Here is an 18351-nt window from a genome sequence, read left to right on the forward strand (position 1 = left end):
GTCCCGGGAGGATTGATCTATTTATCGAGGTCTCCAGGCTGGAGGGCGTTATATATGCGTTCTGCAGGGTCCAGGGTCGCCTTGGTGGGCTGCTAGGGGCGAAAGGGTTTATCGCGGAGACCAGCGTTTTTATTAGGGTTTCTGTTTTGCCCAGAGGGGGGCGGTAACTTGGCATGGTCTTCAGTCTTTTGGGGGGCGACAGGGCGAGTTAGCGGGTCCCCGGGTGATCTCGAAGGAAGGACGAAGCTCTGCAGGCGCTGGGTCGGCTCAGGGCGGCAAGGGGGCTCCGGTGGCATCCCGAGCCAGCTCAGTGGCTGGTCAGCATCCTGGAACAGATCTTTCTCTCAGATGAGATTTACTCAATGCTTAGTTGAAGGATTTATCCATGTTGTTGGCTAGTTAGAGAAATAGTGGATTTGTTCTGCAATTTTCTTGTCTCTGCTTCGGAATCCCTGTGGGTGCGTGCTGGTTTCGCTGCTCTGGGAGCGAGAGAGTGGCAGGCAGCAGCTTAAGTGGGCTTGTGGACTGTAGCTTCTTTAGGAGACGGGTGTCTTCCGGGTGAGCGTGGAAGCTGTTGAGGACAGGGAAGGCTGTGTGGTTTTGGCTTCCTTTTCTGGGTGGTCTGCTTTGCTGATCCTGCATTATTAGATCTGTCCTGAGGTCTTGCCGGAGTATTAGGCAGTCAAGTAGTGCTGGAAGTGTGTTCTGGCTTCGCTCTGTCCTTTGGAAAGCTTGTGGAGAGGGATAATTTCAGCCTCCAAATAACACATTGGAATTTGAAGTTCCAAAGCTAGAGCTCTGCAGAAGCGTCATTTGAAACCTGGAAGGGTTGCTCACAGAGCTCTTTTAGAGAAAATCCCGTTTAACCGTTGTATTGTAGAGGTACAGTTAGTCTTGATTTCTTTGCAGAATTCTTGGTAACTACCCCAGGCTTCAGTGGAATTCAAATAAAATGACCTGTGCATATGTGTTCTTCTTCTTCTTTTTAATGTATAAATTAGAAAGTCTGTGCTTTTTTGCTTGACAATTCTTCTGGTTAGATAGTTGCTTTATCATAGGGGCCTGTAAATGAAGTCTCATGTGGCAGGCATTGGAACCTGTACGCATAGTAATTCTGTAATTTGAGATAAACACATTTGAGTATGTCAAAGCAAAGAATTTTGCCTGCCTTAGTCTTTTTCTTAGTGACAGTTTGTTTTTTTTAATAACATTTCTTTTGATCTTAGGACCAGAAACATTAGTGATATTATACCTAAACCTTGACTCTTGTAATCATTAAAAAAAATACAAGAAATTTTACATAGTCATACCTAACTCTTTGGAAATGTTGAGTTCTTTGGTTTTGGTTTTGGTTTTGTTTTGGTTATAAATCAAACCAAAATGCTGGATTGAATTTTATAACTACAAAAATTGATCAGTTGAGGATATATTTGATTGGAACCGTAGCCAACAAAACCCTAAACAGACCTTTTTTTCCCCTCATTATTAATATTGTTATTATTTTTCATCTTTTTAGGGCCACACCCGCAGCAAATGGAGGTTCCCGGGCTAGGGGTCAAATAGGAGCTGCAGCTGCCGGCCTATGCCACAGCCACAACGCCAGATCTGAGTTGAGTCTGTGACTTAGACCACAGCTCATGGCAACACTGGATCCATAACCCACTGGCGAGGCCAGAGATTGAACCTGCGTCCTCATGGATACTAGTCAGATTTGTTTCTGCTGAGCCACGAAGGGAATTCCTTCCTTATTATTTTTGAAGGCCAGTCACAAATTAAACAGATTTCAGTAGCTGTTTTAAAACCAGCTTTCATAAGTAAATATATTGATCCATCAACAAATATTTGATTATCTGCTAGTTTCACAGCACTGGAGGTATAATGATTCCAGCTCTCATGAAACCTGCTTCCAGAGAGAGAGAAAGACAGCAAATAATGATGAGGAAGAAATAAACAGTATAGTTGGGGTTCATCTCATTTGAACCCTGAATAATAATACAATCAATATCTGTCATGATAATCAGAAATCAAGTAAGATATTGGTCTACCTTGGGATTATTAAAGAAAGATTAGATTATGGTCAGTAGAGTTTGTTAAATATATTTTGACTCTGAGGATTAGCACCTTCTGTTATATAAGCATAAAAAAAAATCTGTAAGGATAAACACCAAACTCTTCTAAGTGGGGGCTTCTTTAGGAGAGACTTGTAAAGATACAGAAGAGAGATATACTTTTATACTATTTGAATCTGTTTCAGTGAGCAGACATTACTCAAGTAGAGAAGTTTAAAAATGAAAACTTTTTGGAGTTCCTTGGTGGCCTCACAGTTAAGGATTCAGCATTGTCACTGCTGTGGCTCTGGTTAGATCTCTGACCCAGGAACTTCTGCATGCTGTAGGCGTGGCCAAACAAAATAAAAATTAAAACATTTTTGTCACTGTGCAAATTTGTGGCATGTACTGTATTTAAAAGGCCTTTCGTCAGTGTTGCTACTTCCACTGTGTGTACTTAGTGAAGAAAAAATGTATCTCAGGTATCTAAAATTATAGGGATAGGGTGCAGAGGGGAGCACAATGGAATAGGAAAGAGACTGAGGCCCAAGTAAAATGTTAACACGTGTTAATGATGTTGGATCTTTAATTATATAAAGATAAATTAATCTTAGACCTTTCTTATTTCAAGTTTGTTTCCCGAGTTTGAAAAAGGAAGTTTTTAGACTCTCTAGAGAAGGATAGTTTTTTTTTTTTGTGGCAGGGCAGGAGGTGTTTTATTGTGGCACTGATTTGAGGATGAGATTTCTCTTTATTAAACTTATGGACATCTAATAAATATGTTTTTCTTGTGAGGCATATAACCATAATAATAGCTTTATATAGTTTCATTATTACATTGCTGAAAATGACAACACCGGAGTGTCTTTTGAGTTATTATTCAAAATTCTGAAATCGCAAATGTGACATCCTAAGCCAGTTTCTAGAAAGGAAATCGTAAGGCATGAATTCCAGTCTTCACTGGGCTCACTGTATGATCTTGGATAATTCCTTAACCTCTTAGGGGTCCTCCTCTAACTTTCATTCATTATTCCTAGTTCTGCCCTCTGGAGATGAAAAAGATATGTTTAATCCCTCTTCTTGTGTTTTGCAAAATCACACATTTAAGTTAGGAAGAATATTAAAGATCAGTTATTCAGTTTGAAAAGCATTACCATATACCCCACTAAAGTCTTCCTTCTTCCAGGCTGAAAATCTCAAATGTTTCAAGTATTGTGTAAGGATCTGTTTCAAGACACTGCTTCATTCCAGTTGTCTGTCAGTGTCCTCCTTAAAATGTGGCAAACAGAACTGAGAGCACTAAGATAAATGCAGAGTAAAAAAGGGTAATCAACTCTGTTTTGGACAACATGCTTCAAAATAATGTTAAATGGGTGTTAGCTTTTAGGGTAGTTAGAATAAACCACTGACACCAATTTCAGACAGATGAGACACCTGGGCATACACCTGCTTAAAGTCCACCCACATCTATTGCTATTAGGCCTCCTAGTCTCCAGTCCTGTATTTGTGCAATTTTTTTTTAATTCAGTCCCTATCAGATATAAACATGAAATATAAAATTATTAACAAATATTTTCTTAGATACCATCTTTTCTAATTAAAAATAAAGGGGGTAAGAGAGAATCCTAATTCTTCACATAACATACTAGCACTCCCTCACAATTTTGAAAGTAACTTATGATAAACATCTTAAAAGGACATGGGGAAGATAGCATCTTGAGGCTCACCACTAAGAATGAACTGCAGTTTAATTTTAACATCAGCCCGTTAATTAATTACAAATCAACCTACCTATGCAATTATTCAGACTACATTTTTCTGTCTTGTCTACAAAGATGTTATAAAAGACTGTCAAATGCTATCTGTTTAACCTTTGAGGTCCCTTTCCTTATTCATAAAATAGGACTAAATGAGACAATTTATGTAAAGCGTTTAACCTATTGTCTAACACAAAATTTAAAGTCCAATTAATGTAGCTATACTTCTAAATATACCATGGCCAGAACATCTCCTGATGTACCTACTAGTTTACTTACCCTGTAAGAAAAGAAGTGAGGCTAGTGTGGCATGTACTTGTCTTCTTTGAACCCATGCTGGGTCTCCTTTCTTGAGTACCAAAAATGTGTGCTTAGGGAGTTCCCATCGTGGCGCAGTGGGTAACGAATCCGACTAGGAACCATGAGGTTGCAGGTTTGACCCCTGGCCTTGCTCAGTGGGTTAAGGATCCATTGTTGCCGTGAGCTGTGGTGTAGGCCGCAGATGCGGCTCAGATCCCCTGTTGCTGTGGCTCTGGCATAGGCCAGTGTCTATAGCTCCGATTAGACCCCTAGCCTGGGAACCTCCATATGCTGTGGAAAGCGGCCCTAGACAAGGCAAAAAAAAAAAAAAAAGTCTTCAATGATCTGAGAATTTGTTCAGGAATGGCACCAAGCTCACTAGTTTATTATTATCTGCAGCATTTTCTTGTTAAATTTGTTCAGGAATGGCACCAAGCTCACTAGTTTATTATTATCCGCAGCATTTTCTTGTTAACATTGTGTTTCAGCAGCTAAGACACTCTGTTACACATAGTAAGTGTTCAAAAAAAAAAAAACTTTGTTGAAGTCTCATTTTTAAAAGCAGGATTGGAGTTCCCATTGTGGCACAGAGGAAACGAATCCGACTAGGAACCGTGAGGTTGTGGGTTCGATCCCTGGCCTCGCTCAGGGGGTTGAGGATGCTGCGTTGTCGTGAGCTGTGGTGGAGGTTGCAGACTCGGCTCAGATCCTGTGTTGCTGTGGCTCTGGCATAGGCCAGCGACTGCTGCTCCAATTGGACCCCTAGCCTGGGAACCTCCATGTGCTGAGGGTGTGGCCCTGTAAAGCAAAAAAAAAAAAAAAAAAAAAGGCAGGGTTAATTTCTTAGTTTTGATAAATGTGCCATGGTTATGTAGGATGTTGACATTAGGGGAAGGTGGGTGAAAGGTATATGAGTATTCTCTGTACTTTGCAATTTTCCTATAAAAATAAACTCTTTCAAAATGAACTTAAAAAAAAAAGGGGGGGGAGTCAAGAGGGGTTCTTTTTTCCCACCTCTGGTAAATTCTTTCTTGAAATTACTCAAATGTTACCAACCACTATTAGGTGCCAATTCTTTAGCAGCCTTTATACTCTTAACAATTAGTCTAGAATAGGACACATGAATTCCAGCAAACAGGAACTCTCATAATACCCCCACTTATCCTGGACCATACAGAGTTAGTATTCGGTAAACAATAGTCATCCCCTAATTTTATTTTTGGAAACAAAGGCCTTAAAAAATTTATCTCCAAAGCAATTATTTTTTCCCTAAAGCATTAAAGCTCTGTAGAATCCAATTAAAACCTCTCTTATTACTCAAGTTACTTATTTAGCAGTGGCATTCAAGTCAAGCTCGAAAAGATCTTTGATGTGTGAGACAAATTACTACTATACTATTAGCATGAAAGTATTTTAAAAATATATTTAAAAATATTTTATATCATGGCTGATTGGTTTTTAATTAGGTAAATAAGATTTTAGGAGATGATGAATTTCATTTATAATTATTCAAGTTCAAACTTTCATTGTTAGGTGGTGAAAATCATGAAAATTCTGCTAAAACTGTACCTGTCAAAGAAAATCTAAAATACTTAAGAATAAAGTATCTTGCCCCTAAGATACCTCCAAATAGCATTTGTACTTTAAAGTGTTTCTTTCAGGTATCGACTGTCTCATTTTCAAAAATTTGGCTTTCCTTTTTGGGATAGTACTACAGAATTGGTACTATAAACAGAAGTGCTATTGTCAAATAATTGATTGAATAATAAAAAGAGCTAAGGCCACTTGTCTTATAGAAAGTTATTGCCAAATGCTGCCAGACCCTGCTTTTCTTTCTTCTGGGCCGGTGGCCAGATACTAATCATTTTTAGACCGTTTCTAATTTTTAGTATACAGTTTAGTACACAATACCACATCTGAACTAGACAGTATTTTAATGAATGTTCTCCATAATTCGTTGAATGTTTCAGTGCGCACACATGATTTACAATACCTGGAAGCATCTATAAGGAACTGGTGGATTTCCCTAGTGGCTCAGTGGGTTAAGAATCTAGCGTTGTCACTGCTGTGGCTCAAGTTGATGCTGTAGTGCAGGTTCAGTCTCTGGCCCCAGAATTTCTGCATGCCATGGGCAGGGTCCTAAATGAATGAGTGAATAAATAAATAAATAATTAAAAGAAACTGGTAACAGTATAGTTGCCTCTGGGGCAGCTGTTTGGACCTTTGAATTTTGTTAAGTTTTGGTAGTACTATTAGAGAGTTAATTTATCTATTAAAAGAAAAAACTACAATAATAAAACATTAATTATAGTTATAAAGTATTTTACCTTATGTGATAATGTATGTGGTATTTTTAAAAAAATCTTCTGGAGTTCCTACTATGGTGCAGTGGGTTAAGAATCTGACTGCATCAGCTTGGGTCACTGCAGAGGTGTGTGTTTGATCGTGGGCTGGTGCAGTGGTTGCTGTTGCTGAGGTGTAGATCGCAGCTGCAGCTCAGATTTAGTCCCTGGCCTGGGAATTTGCATATGCTGCAAGTGTGGCCTGCAGCCACATATTTAAAAAAACAAAAACAAAAACCTTTTATTTTAATATGAAACTTAAAAAAAATTTTTTTGCAGTGCTCTTCATTTGTAGTTAAAGAAATACCAATTAAAGACAGATCAAACTAGAAAGCTTTTAAAACTAATACTGATATTGTCATGTAAATTGGAATAACCTTTATAGAAAGTAATGTGGCAATGTCTAATATTTTTGAGGTCTTACCTTTTGACTGAATGTTTTTATTGCTATCCTAAGAAAGTAGTCAAGTATGAAGACATATCTGTGCACACAGATTTTCATCAGTGTTAGTAGTAGAGAAAATAATGCAATAATTGGAAGTAGTTAAATCATTACACATCCATTCAACAGGATATTATGCTGCTACTAAAAATTAGGTTTTCAGACAGTTTTAACAAAGTAGGAAAATCTGTGATGTAAATGCTTGGTGGAGGATAAACAGTATGCAAATGAATAAATATATTCATGGAAGGAGTAAGAATGTATACCATAACGTTAGCAATGCTGATAGTTGAAGCGTTAGATATTTGTCTTTTTTATTTCTCCAACTTTTTTTTAAATTTAATTTTTATTTATTTTTTTACAGAATAAAATACATATATTTAAACACAATTACATTCACATAGATTATTATACCATGGATCTTAAGAAACAGATTATGTGACTCCCTCTGGAGAAGTGGAATGGAAAATATACTGAGACAAATAGGAAATTTATTCTATACTTTATCACATTTTGTATGGCTTTCATCCTTACTATTTAGTATTATCTATTACATTTCAATTTTTCTTTAAAAATTAGCATTATATTAAAATTGTTATGCAACTAAAATTTATAAAGCCTTATGTACCATTAAATATTTTATATAGCATAATAAAAAGAATAACTTAACTGGTAAGAATAACAAAAATAATATACCCTCATAAAATATAAAATGCATAAATTGGTTAAAAAACAGTGTAAATGTAACTATGTCCTCACAATTTGTTACATCTTATTGATTCATCAATATAGGCATTACACCATTCTAGGTGATGTGATAAATGAGACTTTATAGATCTTACATTGTACCATGGAGAGAAATGGTTATTAATAATACAATTGTAGAACTGTATTATTTAATTGTACAGTTGCATTATTTAATTATAGTTATCATAAATTCTTTGATAGAGAGGAAATCAGAATCAGATCTAAGGAGACTTCACCATTCTAAGAATGATGTCAAATGACCCCCTTCATGGTGGATTATGTACTTATTTACTATGAGATATATTTCTTCTCCAGAGATTCCTTATTTGTGTATCAATTATAGATTTTTGGTTTGCAGTTATTCTGAAGTTTTGATGTAAGAGTCCATATGTATATGAGATCATTTTAAGTTGTTGGTCTCTTAATTGCAAGTTCATCTCCAGTGTCCTGCATTTGTACCCATCTCTTCTCATGATTTCTGATTTTGGTGGTATAATTGTGCATGGATGATTTCGTATCTTTACTGTATATATACCTTTACTGGTGAGCCTTGTCATTTGTGGAATTTTTGTTTCTTGTTGCTGTCTTGTCTTTTCTGCCTAGAGAAGTTCCTTTAGTATTTGTTGTAAGGCTGGTTTAGAGTTGCTGAATTCTCTCAACTTTTGCTTATCTGTGAAGGTTTTGATTTCTCCTTCAACTCTGAATGAGAGCCTTGCTGGGTAGAGTAATCTTGGTTGGAGGTTTTTTCCTTTCATCACGTTAAGTTTATCATGCCACTGCCTTCTGGCCTGCAGAGTTTCTGCTGAAAAATCTGCCAATAACCTTATTGGGGTTCCCTTGTATGTTACTTGTTTCTTTTCCCTAGCTGCTTTTAAGATTTTCTCTTTGTCTTTAATTTTGGTTAGTTTGAGTAATATGTGTCTCGGGTGTATTCCTCCTTGGGTTTATTTTATATGGTACTCATTGTGCTTCCTGGATTTGAGTGAGTGGTTCCTTTCCCATGTGAGGGAAGTTTTCGGCTGTTATCTCTTGGAATATTTTTTCTGTCCCCTTCTCTCTCTCTTCTTCTGGCACCCCTATAATATGGATGTTGGTGTGTTTAACATTGTCCCCCAGTTCTCTGAGACTCTCTTCATTTGTTTTCAATCTTTTTTCTCTTTTCTGTGCTGCAGCCGTAATTTCCACTAATCTGTCCTCCACCTCCACCTTGCTTATTTGTTCTTCTGCCTCCTGTATTCTGCTGTTAGCTGCTTCTAGTGAGTTTTTTATTTCAGTTATTGTATTTTGCATCTCTTCTTGTTTAAGTTTTATATCTTGTATCTCTTTGGTCAGTGTTTCCTGTAAATTATCCATCTTTGCCCCAAGTTTATTTCCAATGTCTTGCATCATCTTCAGCATCAACAGTCTAAAGTCTTTTTCCTGGAAGCTGAGAATCTCCTCATCACTTAGCCGTTTTTCTGGGGTTTTTCCTTTCTCCCTCATCTGAGTTATAGTTCTCTGTCTTTTCGTTTTTATAGGTTTTTGGTGTGGTGACCTTTTTACAGATAATAGAGTTGTAGCCTCTCTTACTTCTGGGGTCTGCCCCCTTTGTGACTGAAGTCAGTATGGGGGCTTGCTGTAGGCTTCCCGATGGGAGGGGCTGATGCCTGCCCACTGGTAGGTGGAGCTGATTCCTATCCCTGTGGTGGGTGGGGCTTAGTCTCTGGATGGGATTAGAGGCAGCTGTGTGCTTGAGGGGTCTTTAGGTAGCTTGTTTGCTGAGGGGCGGGGCTGTGATCCCACCTGGGTTGTTGTTTGCCCTGGTGCTTCTCAGAGCTGGCTGACTGACAGGTGGGGCCAGATTGTCCCACAATGGCCACCTCCAGAGAAAGGCAGCTGCTGAACATTCTGAGAGCTTTGCCTTCAATGTCCTTCCCTCACAACAAGCCACATTTATCCCTGTTTTCCCAGGATGTCCTCCAAGAACTGCAGTCAGGTTTGACCCAGATTCCTATGGAGACCTCGCTCTGCCCTGGGAACCAGTGCACTTGAAAGTCCGTGTGTGCCTTTTAAGAATGGGGTCTCCGTTTCCCCCAGTCCCATGGAGCTCCTGCACACAAGCCCCACTGGCCTTCAATGCCAGATGCTCCAGGGGTTCTTTCTCCTAGTGCCAGATCCCCACATGTGAGGTTTTGATGTGGGGCTCAGAGCCTCTCACTCCTGTAGGTGAGTCTCTGTGAACCAGTTAGTTTTCAGTCTGTGGAACTTCCCACCTGGGAGGTATGGGGTTGTTTATATCATGAAATCACCCCTCCTACCTCTTGATGTGGCCTTCTCTTTTTCTTCTGGAGTAGGATATCTTTTTTAAGGTTTCTGGTCTATTTGGGTGGAGATTGCTCAGTCTTTAGTTGTGACTTTTGTTGTTTTTAGGAGAGAAGTTGAGCTCCAGTCCTTCTATTCCGCCATCTTAATCCTGTCCTTTCTCCAAGTTTTTATTTATTTATTTTGTCTTTTTGCCTTTTCTAGGGCCGCTCCTGCGGCACATGGAGGTTCCCAGGCTAGAGGTCGAATCAGAGCTGTAGCCTCTGGCCTACGCCAGAGCCACAGCAATGCGGGATCCGAGCCGCGTCTGCAACCTACACCACAGCTCACGGCAATGCCAGATCCTTAACCCACTGAGCAAGGCCAGGGATTGAACCCGCAATGTCATGGTTCCTAGTCGGATTGGTTAACCATTGCGCCACTACGGGAACTCCTCTCCAAGTTTTTAAATCGAGTTCCTAGAACTTATAAAATTAGTGGGGAAAACACAAGCTATATATATGCTTATTCACGTATACACACACATTTATACTCTTAAGTTTATAATAGTGCAAAACTGGTATTTAAACATCTGAAATAAATTAAGTCAAAACCTTATTTTCATTTTTTAAAGCTTTATTGAAGTATAGTTGATTTATAGTGTTGTGATAACTTCTGCTGTACAACAAAGTGATTCAGTTATACATGTATACACATCCATTCTCTTTCAGATTCTTTTCCCACAGAGATTGGGTAGAGTTCTCTGTGCTGTTGAGCAGGTCCCCGTTGGCCAGTCATTCCATGTACGGTGGCCTTATCACTGATCTTTATATGCATTTTCTTCCTTCCCTCCTCTTTCTTCTTTCCTTCTGCCAACATGTTTCTTACTTCATTAGTTTTCATCAAGTCCATCTTTGTTTCCATTGTGAGCTTCCTTTCTCATAGTAAAGGGAGGGAGACACAGATATATGGAAGAATATATTCCAGGCCTTCTGAAAAAACCAGGAGGCCACTGAAGCTGAAAGGACGTGAATGAGGGTGTGTGTGTGTGTGTGTGTGTGTGTGTGTGTGTGTGAACATATATATGTGTATATATTTATATGTATGTGTGTGTGTATAGCCAGAGAGTCTTTTCCCTCCTTTCACACCATTCTAACTCCTCATTTAAAGACTTAACTTAAATCAAACCTTTTCTACATATAAACTTCTATAACTACACTAGCCCAGTCCACATTTACCCTCTTCTGAGCTCCTGGAGCTGCAACACTTATGGCACCTTTATATACTGCCTTGTGATTAAATACTTATGGCCTCCCACTCCCAATAAACTGAGCCTCTTCCAGGCAGTGACTAGATTTTACTCTTTGTTTTGGGTTTTTTTTTTCTTTTTTTAGGGCCGTACCTGCGGCATATGGAGGTTCCCAGGCTAGGGGTCTAATTGGAGCTACAGCTGCCGGCCCACACCACAGCCACAGCAGCACCCAATCCAAACTGCATCTGCAACCTACACCACACCTCACGGCAACACTAGATCCTTAACCCACTGAGATATGTCAGGGATCGAACCTGCAACCTCATGGTTAAGAGTCGGATTCATTTCTGCTGCGCCACGACAGGAACTCCGATTTTACACTTTTTTTAATACATGTTATTTTGTCCATGGTTGGTACTTAAATAGTTACTAGTAAGGCTGATATTCATAACTTTATCATGCAGAATTTTAGTAAACTGTGGATTTTTTAAAAGAAAAAAGAAGGAATGAAATCAAGACTAGGGAACTATATGAGTAAAGAGGCACTGAGGTGTCTCCATGTATCATGATCCAAAGTCAGGATTTTCTCTGAGCCATGTCTTTAGGACTCTGAGTTTCTCAACATCACTTTTCTAAAAGCCATTCTAGACTTTTATTCTTGGGCATGGGGGGCGGGGGGAGATCAGGCACCTGGTTACCCTTCAAATAATGATTTTATAATGCCAGTGTCCACAATTAGCTTAACAACAACAACAGCAAATCTTAATCAACTACAAAGCGGTATGATCTTGAGCAAATCATTCTTCTATTCTTTTGTATGTCAGTTCCCTCATATACTAAATGTAAGAGTTGGATTAAATGGTCTGTAAAGTCCAGCCAGTCTCACATCCTCTACTTTAGCTTTTTTGAAAAAGCAACTTCAATTTACAGAATGAATAAAATATCTATTAATAATTTTAACTCCAGGGAATAAGAAAACAGTGTAATATTTTGAAAAAACATATAACATCTGGAGTAAGACAAACCCACATCTGGTTATAGATTGCTTCTTTGTAGATAATGACCATGAGAAAGTTATTAAATTTTCAGGGTTTGTTTTGAGAATTAAAGACTATGTAAAACCTTTATAAAACATGTACACATTGGCAATAGTTATTTCAAATATAGAAAGTGCCCAAGGTAAGACATCTACCAAATCACTGATGTCCCAGATCTGAAGTACCCAAAGTTAATAATTCTCCTAGCAACTTTAGATCTAGGTATTAGTGTTTCCTCAAAATTCTGCAAGGCTTCTCTGCAAGTTTTACTGAGTAACCCATAGCTCCTGCAGTGCTGGAAGTCTCTCTTAAATATGGGGAAAAGAACTACAGATCTAATATCAGTTTGTGGTCATAGAGGCAAGAGAATAAGATAATTTAGGAAGTCCAGCATTTTAGAAAAATAGGATGACTGAGATTTGGGCTTAACTCGGACATTATGAAGATGTTAATCTTGACATTTAGAATTCAAATCTGTAATGAGAGTCAATCATGTAAAATAATTGCAATAGAGATTCCATAAGTAATAAGAAAAATATACATCTGCTTTTGAGTCCAGGAAGAGAGAGACATACATAATTACAGCATACCAACTAATATATGAGAATGAATGAACAAGACAAAAACAGTGAATAACCTAGTGGGGCTGAAAGAGGGAGGGCCAGAGCACAAAGAAAACTCAAAAAGCAGATAGCACTTAAATTATGTCTTGAAAAATCAGTAGACCCTCAGCAAGATAGAAGAAGGAAAGGCATTCTCATCAACAGGGAGAATATATAAGGCTCTGAGTCAGAAACAGCATGGCTCTTTCAGTGAACTGATGGTAGTAGTACAGCTGGAGCTTGAGATTTATATTGGGGGAAATGCAGTAGATGAGCCAGATGATGAAGGGCTCTGTAACCGTAGATTTAGAACTAAATACTGTAGGTAAGGGAGAGTATGGGTTTTAAGAAAAAAGCCCTGAACATATCTGCATTTTAGAAAAATCACTTTGGTGTTAGCATAAGGGATAGATTAAAGGGGGTCAACCACTAGGGACCTCATTCTATACCTAGAGTTAAATAAGGATATTTCATTATCATACAGCTACTCTGTTACAGAACGAGGGATCAGAAACAAAAATAATAATGTTTTAACAGATAAAGCTAAATTATCAAAAGGAAATCATTTACCTTCATGAATGTATATTCTTGAATTAAATATTTCCTATGTATCTTTAAAAAGAAGAGGCTCTAAAATTAGGTATGGTATATAAAAATTACATGGAACTAGTTGTATCCTGAGAACTAGCTACTCTTATGGCATCTATCCCTTTTTGTATATATTACACTGCAGATCTGCAACCTAAAAAGCAGTGTAATAGAATCCTTGGAATTGAAGTTTATATTGATTACTGACAGGCACTTCTCTTGCTTTAATTGGTACATAATGAGGATCTTTTAAACAATTGAACTGAAAATAGAGTGCACATTCTCTCATTGAGACATTAAAGCATGTATTGAGTAGAGTTTAATCAAGCTGTCCTCCGAGGACTTTTCCAATTCCAACCTTTAAAAGAAGTTTTTCATTGGTTATAATTTCCCATAGCAAAACATTTTCTTGGGTGCCTCACTTTCAACACCTAATGGTTTCATATAATATTAAATGTTAGCGTATGTTATGATGATGATGCAAACGTAAATAACAGCAGACACTTGTTTTCACTTTCCAGATTGACAAGGATTAAAAATAAAAATTTCAGTAATGGCAAGGATGTGTGGAATCATTCTCTCATACACTGTAGGCAGGAATGTAAATTCGTGTTGTTTTTTTTGAGGACAGATTGGCTTTACTTATTAACAAAATGATAAATTTTCATACTTTTTGACTCAATAATTTTCAATAATTTATCTTTGTTCATTATGGTATTCATTATATTGCCAGAAGCCCTAAATGACTCTTAATAAGGGTCTGGTTAAATAAATGATGATACAACTACTCAATGAGATGTCACACAGCCATAAAAAGAAAGAAAAAAAGCACCTCTGTATGAGCTCATCTCTAAGACATATTATTGGGTGAAAAAAAAAGTGGCAGGACAATATTTATGGTATGCTGACAATGCTGTAAAAAAGTAAGTTGTGTATGTGTGGGTTTAAATGCACATGCATATAACTTTAATAAACACATTTATATTTCTCTGTGCATAGACTTTTCTGGAGAGAGGCTAGGAGATTGGAAGTCTGAGATTTTAGTAAGAAGTCTGATTCGGTTTAGTTGTATATATTTTATGCTTCCTGAATTATACCTCTTGAATTTTTGTTGTTGTTGTTAAGAGTGTATTGTAAATTTTTTAAAAATTTTTGAAGTAATTATAGATTCACAGGAACTTCCAGAATTAGTACAGAGAGATCCCATGTATCCTTCCTTCAGTTCCCCTCAGTGGTAACATTTAAAATAACTATAGTCCAGTATCAAGACATTGTCCAATCTAGGATGTTGGCATTGGTACAGTCCACAGATCGTATTTTATATGTAACTAATTTTTGTGTGTAATTCTTTGCAGTTTTATCATGTGTAGATTTGTGTAATCACCATCACAGTTGAGATACAGAACCATTCCATTACCAAAAAGAGATATCTCAACCTCTGGCAGCCACTTACCTGTTCTACATCACTGTGTGCTGTCATTTCCAGATGTTATTTAAATGCAATCATACAGTATGGAACCTTTGAGACTGGCTTCAAAAAAAGCATAATTCTCTTGAAATCCATCCAAGTTGTTATATATATGTGTTCTTTTTATTGCTGAACGATATCCCAAAATATGAATGTACAAAAGTTTGATCTTCATTCATTGATGGACATTTGGGCAATTTCATTTTTGGCTATTACAACTATCAACATTTGTGTATAAGTTTTTGTGTGGACATGAATTCCTGATAATGTGATAAGTATATTTAAGAAAGTATGAAGTATATTTTAAGAAACTGCCAAACCATTTTCCAGAGCTGCATACTGGTTTACTTTCCCATCAGCATTGTGTTAGAGGTCTAGTTTCTCTATATTCATCAGCATTTGATATTGTTACTGTTTTTTATTTTAGGTGTTGCACTAGGTGTGTAGTGAGTTATATCTTTTTTTCTTTTTGGTCTTTTTTAGGGCTGTACCGGTGGCATACAGAAGTTCCCAGGTCAGGGGTTGAATTGGAGCTGTAGCTGCTGATCTGCACCACAGCCACAGCAACATGGGATCCAAGCCGTGTTTGCAACCCACACCACAGCTCACAGCAGTGCAGGATCCTTAACCCACTGAAGGAGGCCAGGGATCCAATCCATGTGCTCATGGGTACCATTCGTGTTCATTACAGCTGAGCCATGGCGGGATCTCCTTATTATGGTTTTAATTTTCATTTCCCCGATGACTAATGATTTTGAACTTGTTGTCATAATTGTTGTTTATATATCCTTTTTGGTGAAATGTCTCTTCATGTCCTCCGCTCATTTTTAATTGATTTTGTTTTTTGTTTTTTGCTGTTTAATTTTGAGTGTTACTTATCTATTCAAAACATGAGTTCTTTGTTAGATAATTGGCTTACAAATATTTGTCTGTTTCATCTAAGTTGTCAGATTTATTGGCATAAAATTATCGTGATTTCTTGTCCTTTTAATATCTATATAATCTGTGACAATGTCACTTATTTCATTCTTGATATTGGTTATTTGCGTATTTTTCTTTTTCCTGATCATTCTGGCTAGCAGCTTTCTAATTTTATTACTCTTCTCAAAGAGCCAGTTTTTGAGTTCATTGATTTTTCTCTATTTCTGTTTTCTGTTTTGTTGATTTCAGCTTTGATCTTTATTATTTCCTTTCTTGTTGCCTACTTTGGTTTTACTTCGCTATTTTTCTAGTTTCTGAAAGATAGAAGCTTCGGACATTGATTTGAGACCTTTCTTCTCTTCCACATATAAGCATTCATTGCTATGCATTTCTCCTTAAATACTCTTAAATACAATCCCACAAATTCTGATGTGTTGGGCTTTTCATTTAGCAGATAATACCTTTTAATTTAACACCCCCTTTTTTTAAACCCATGAATTATTTAGAAGGATGTTTTTTAATTTTCAGATATTTGAGGATTTTCCTAGAATCTTTCTGCTCTTGATTTCTAATTTAATCACATTGTGGTCAGAGAGCATATTTAACATGAACCATTTAAAATTTATTTAGCCTTGTTTTATTGCCCAGAATATGATATGTCTTCATAATGTATACTCTTGAGAAATATGTATATTCTTCTGCTATTGGGTAAGTGTGTTTTAGAAATGTCAGATCAAGTTCATTGATAGGGTTGTCTACTGTATCCTTGCTTTCATTTAAAAAATTTTTTTCCTATTAACTCAGTTTTTGAGAGAAGTATTGGAAATTCTCATAATTATGCATTTGTCTGTTTCCTCATGTAGTCCTTATCAGTTTTCGCTTCATGTATTTTGAAGCTCTGTTATTAGGGGCATAAACATTTAGAATTATTTATGTTCTCACGATGAATGACTCACAGTATGAAATGACTGTCTTTATTCCTGGTTATAGTCTTTGCTCAAAGAATTTGCTGTATATTAACATAGCCATTATATTAATATAGCTTTTTTTTGGTATATCTTTTCCCATCCTTTTACTTTTAACCTCCTTGTGTCTTTATACTGTATTTAAAGTATTTCTTTTAGGCAGCCTCTGGTTGGGTCGTGCTTTTGATAGTGTCTGATAGTGTCTGTCTTTTAAATAATGTGTGTAGACCATTTACATTTAATGTGATTATTGATGTGATTATCTTTGAGTCTGTCATCTCACTATTTATTTTTATTTGTCCTATCTGCTCTTTTTTCCTTCATTCCTCTTTTCCCTATCTTCTTTTGGGTTAGTTGAGTATTTTCTATGATTCTATTTTATCACATTTATTTTATTGGTTTTAACTACTTATTTGGTTATCTTAGTGTTTGCTTAGGATTTATAGTATATAAATATTTATAGTATACATCTTCGATTTAGCTACTTTCAAACACTATTATACCACTTCATATATGGTAATGAACCTGGAAAAGTATGTTTCCTTTTTTCTTAGTCTTTATGCTATTGTTATGATACTACTTCTAAATATTATAAACCCTCAGTACAGTGTTATATAAGCAATTACTTTTAAAGAGATTTAAATAATTTAATTTAAATACATTTAAATAATATAAACATATATTTACCTTTGAAATACTAGACCATTTCTAGTATTCTTCTTTCCTTTATGTAGCTCCATATTTGTATCAAGATCTTTCTTCTGTCTTAAGGATTTCTTTTAACATTTTTGGTAATGTGGGTCTGCTTGTGATGAATTCTTTTCATTTTTAAATGTCTGAAAATGTCTTTATTTTGCTTTCATTTTTGAAAGATAAGTTTGCTGGGTATTGATTTCTGTGTTGATGATTTTTTTTCTTTCAGTACTTTAAAGATGTTGCTCCAGTTTCTTCTCACTGGCATTGTTGCTGTGAATCTGATGTCCTTATTCATATGCCTCCATACATAACATGTCTTTTTTATTCTGGCTACTTTTAAGATTTTCTCTTTATCAGTAGTTTTGAACAATTTGATTATGATATATGTTAATGCAATATTGTTGCCCTTTTTTTTTTTTTTTTTGGTGGTTGAGTTTTGTTGAGCTTGTTTATAAGGTCCTTCTTGGCCTTGATGTATTGTTACGAATTTTACTTTTATATATATGCTCTAAATCCCCAGCTAGGTTTATAATTTTCATTAAGTTTGGGAAGTTTTGTCAAAACTTATTTCTGGAAGTTTCTCTTTTGGGAACTCCACCTTCCCATGTCTTCAGCCACTTGAATTTCAATGATCTACCAATATTCTTTTTTTTTTTAATTCCTTTTTTCCCTTCCTTTCTTTTAGAGAGTTTCTGTTGTTATGCCTTCAAGCTCACTAATCTTTTCTTTTGTATTGTCTAGCTGTGATAATCTCATCTAATGTATTATCATCTATTCATTGTAGTTTTCATCTCTAAACTTTGTATTTAAAAAAATATCTTCCATATGTCATCTTAACTTTTTGAATGTAGGGAATGTAGTTATAATGACTGTTTTAGTGTCCTTCTATCCTAATTCTAATAGCTG

The 18351-nt window shown here is 36.5% G+C and overlaps 1 protein-coding gene across 1 annotated transcript in view; it reads left to right on the forward strand.

Moving 5' to 3' along the window:
- Positions 1-18351, forward strand: part of GLCE (glucuronic acid epimerase) — a 111743-nt gene that overhangs the window by 764 nt on the left and 92628 nt on the right. The gene's annotated exons all lie outside the window — the stretch shown is intronic.

The sequence above is a fragment of the Phacochoerus africanus genome, chromosome 2, assembly GCF_016906955.1.
Source record: "Phacochoerus africanus isolate WHEZ1 chromosome 2, ROS_Pafr_v1, whole genome shotgun sequence".
Classification (NCBI taxonomy): Eukaryota; Metazoa; Chordata; class Mammalia; order Artiodactyla; family Suidae; genus Phacochoerus; species Phacochoerus africanus.